The sequence below is a fragment of the Rutidosis leptorrhynchoides genome, chromosome 1 (genome assembly GCF_046630445.1).
Source record: "Rutidosis leptorrhynchoides isolate AG116_Rl617_1_P2 chromosome 1, CSIRO_AGI_Rlap_v1, whole genome shotgun sequence".
NCBI classification, from domain to species: domain Eukaryota; kingdom Viridiplantae; phylum Streptophyta; class Magnoliopsida; order Asterales; family Asteraceae; genus Rutidosis; species Rutidosis leptorrhynchoides.
In genome coordinates, this window is record NC_092333.1 from 217,323,971 (window position 1) to 217,328,079 (window position 4,109).

A 4,109-nucleotide genomic window follows, 5' to 3' on the forward strand; every position below is an offset into this window, starting at 1 on the left:
CCTTGGGTTCTTAACCCTCTAAGTTCTGTCTTGAGCTTATTGACCTCGGTTCTGGGACGGTACTTCTCGTTCATCAAGTGCTTGAATGTTGACCACGGTAGTGCGTACGCATCGTCTTGTCCCACTTGCTCTAGATAGGTATTCCACCATGTTAATGCAGAACCTGTGAAGGTATGCGTAGCGTACTTCACTTTGTCCTCTTCAGTACACTTACTTATGGCAAACACCGATTCAACCTTCTCGGTCCACCGTTTCAATCCGATCAGTCCTTCGGTTCCATCAAATTCCAAAAGTTTGCAGGCAGTGAATTCTTTGTAGGTGCATCCTACACGATTTCCTGTACTGCTAGATCCAAGGTTATTGTTGGTATGTAGCGCAGCCTGTACTGCGGCTATGTTTGAAGCTAGAAAAGTACGGAATTCCTCTTCATTCATATTCACGGTGTGTCGAGTAGTCGGTGCCATTTCCTTCAAAATAGTCAAATGGAACAAGTTAATCATACAGAATATTAAGAGTAGTTAATAGTATTTCTTAGCATAATATGAACTCATTTATAAAAGCTTTTTCTTCATATTAGCGTTTTATAAGTTTAAATTCGGGTAGTACCTACCCGTTAAGTTCATACTTAGTAGCTAATATACAATTCAACTACTACAATTCTATATGAAAAACTGATTATAATAATATTTCGCGTTCAAACTTTTACACAATATTTTACAAACTTACAATACCGCTTATTTTACATATAGCATGAAATATAGCACACAATAAATTTGATACAAGATGGTTTTGAAGATAATTCTAGCTAGTACACAAGTCGTTCAGCAAAGGCAATAAAGACACGTAATTCATACGTCCAGAAACAAGTCATGCATTCTGGTTTTACTAGGATTACTTCCCATCCTTGATCTTGTGGAACATAACCGTTATGGCCGTTGATAAGACATCGTGTTGTAACGTCGTCAAAGGGACGAGGGTTACGTAATGTCCAACAGTCCCGTAACAATCTAAAAACCTCATTTCTTACCCCAATTACCGACTCCGTCACTTGTGGGAACGTTTTGTTTAATAGTTGTAGCCTGATGTTCTTGTTCTCACTTTGGTGAGAAGCGAACATTACTAATCCGTAAGCATAGCATGCTTCTTTATGTTGCATGTTAGCCGCTTTTTCTAAATCATGAAGTCCTATATTCGGATACATTGAGTCAAAATAATTTCTTAACCCGTTGCGTAAAATAGCATTTGGGTTTCCCGCAATATATGCGTCAAAGTAAACACATCGTAACTTATGGGTTTCCCAATGTGATATCCCCCATCTTTCAAACGAAAGTCTCTTATAAACCAAGACATTCTTGGAACGTTCTTCGAATGTCTTACAAACTGATCTCGCCTTAAATAGTTGTGCCGAGGAATTCTGACCGACTCTAGACAGGATTTCATCAATCATGTCTCCGGGTAGGTCTCTTAAAATATTGGGTTATCTATCCATTTTGTGTTTTTAAACTGTAAAATAGACAAGAGTTAGATTCATAAAAAAAATACTTATTAATACAAGCAATTTTTACATATATCATAAAGCATAAGCACACTATATTACATATATTACACCACACGAATACAACTATCTTATTCTGACTCGCTTGTTTCTTCTTCTTCGGTTTTGGTTCGTTTTGCCAAGTTTCTAGGGATATATGATGTTCCCCTAATACGAGCCGTCGTTTTCCACATTGGTTTAGAAAAACCTGGTGGTTTAGAGGTTCCCGGGTCATTGTTACAACATAAGGACTTCGGGGGTTGACGATACATATAAAGTTCATCGGGTTTGGAATTAGATTTCTCTATTTTTATGCCCTTTCCTTTATTATTTTCTTTTGCCTTTTTAAATTCAGTTGGGGTAATTTCTATAACATCATCGGAATTCTCGTCGGAATCCGATTCATCAGAGAATTGGTAATCCTCCCAATATTTTGCTTCCTTGGCGGAAACACCATTGACCATAATTAACCTTGGTCGGTTGGTTGAGGATTTTCTTTTACTTAACCGTTTTATTATTTCCCCCACCGGTTCTATTTCTTCATCCGGTTCCGATTCTTCTTCCGGTTCCGATTCTTCTTCCGGTTCCGACTCTTCTCCCGGTTCCTCTTCGGGAACTTGTGAATCAGTCCACGAATCATTCCAATTTACATTTGACTCTTCATTATTATTAGGCGAGTCATTGGGACTTGTTCTAGAGGTAGACATCTATCACATAATATCAAACGCGTTAAGAGATTAATATATCACATAATATTCACATGTTAAAAATATATAGTTTCCAACAAAAATTGTTAAGCAATCATTTTCAAGTAAACACGGTCGAAGTCCAGACTTACTAATGCATCCTAACAAACTCGATAAGACACACTAATGCAAAATTCTGGTTCTCTAAGACCAACGCTCGGAAACCAACTGAAATGTCCCGTTCTTATTGATTAAAAACGTTCCATATTAATTGATTTCGTTGCGAGGTTTTGACCTCTATATGAGACATTTTTCAAAGACTGCATTCATTTTAAAACAAACCATAACCTTTATTTCATCAATAAAGGTTTAAAAAGCTTTACGTAGATTATCAAATAATGATAATCTAAAATATTCTGTTTACACACGACCATTACATAATGGTTTACAATACAAATATGTTACAACAAAATAAGTTTCTTGAATGCAGTTTTTACACAATATCATACAAGCATGGACTCCAAATCTCGTCCTTATTTAAGTATGCGACAGCGGAAGCTCTTAATAATCACCTGAGAATAAACATGCTTAAAACGTCAACAAAAATGTTGGTGAGTTATAGGTTTAACCTATATATATCAAATCATAATAATAGACCACAAGATTTCATATTTCAATACACATCCCATACATAGAGATAAAAATCATTCATATGGTGAACACCTGGTAACCGACATTAACAAGATGCATATATAAGAATATCCCCATCATTCCGGGACACCCTTCGGATAAGATATAAATTTCGAAGTACTAAACCATCCGGTACTTTGGATGGGGATTGTTGGGCCCGATAGATCTATCTTTAGGATTCGCATCAATTAGGGTGTCTGTTCCCTAATTCTTAGATTACCAGACTTAATAAAAAGGGGCATATTCGATTTCGATAATTCAACCATAGAATGTAGTTTCACGTACTTGTGTCTATTTTGTAAATCATTTATAAAACCTGCATGTATTCTCATCCCAAAAATATTAGATTTTAAAAGTGGGACTATAACTCACTTTCACAGATTTTTACTTCGTCGGGAAGTAAGACTTGGCCACTGGTTGATTCACGAACCTATAACAATATATACATATATATTAAAGTATGTTCAAAATATATTTACAACACTTTTAATATATTTTGATGTTTTAAGTTTATTAAGTCAGCTGTCCTCGTTAGTAACCTACAACTAGTTGTCCACAGTTAGATGTACAGAAATAAATCGATAAATATTATCTTGAATCAATCCACGACCCAGTGTATACGTATCTCAGTATTGATCACAACTCAAACTATATATATTTTGGAATCAACCTCAACCCTGTATAGCTAACTCCAACATTCAAATATAGAGTGTCTATGGTTGTTCCGAAATATATATAGATGTGTCGACATGATAGGTCGAAACATTGTATACGTGTCTATGGTATCTCAAGATTACATAATATACAATACAAGTTGATTAAGTTATGGTTGGAATAGATTTGTTACCAATTTTCACGTAGCTAAAATGAGAAAAATTATCCAATCTTGTTTTACCCATAACTTCTTCATTTTAAATCCGTTTTGAGTGAATAAAATTGCTATGGTTTCATATTGAACTCTATTTTATGAATCTAAACAGAAAAAGTATAGATTTATAGTCGGAAAAATAAGTTACAAGTCGTTTTTGTAAAGGTAGTCATTTCTGTGACAACCCGGAAATTTCCAACCAAATTTAAACTTTAATCTTTATATGTTTCCGACACGATAAGCAATATTTGTTAAGTTAAATTTCAAGAATTTTAAACTATGTTCATACATTCATTCAACCTCGACCAAGTTCCAACGATTCACGAACCAT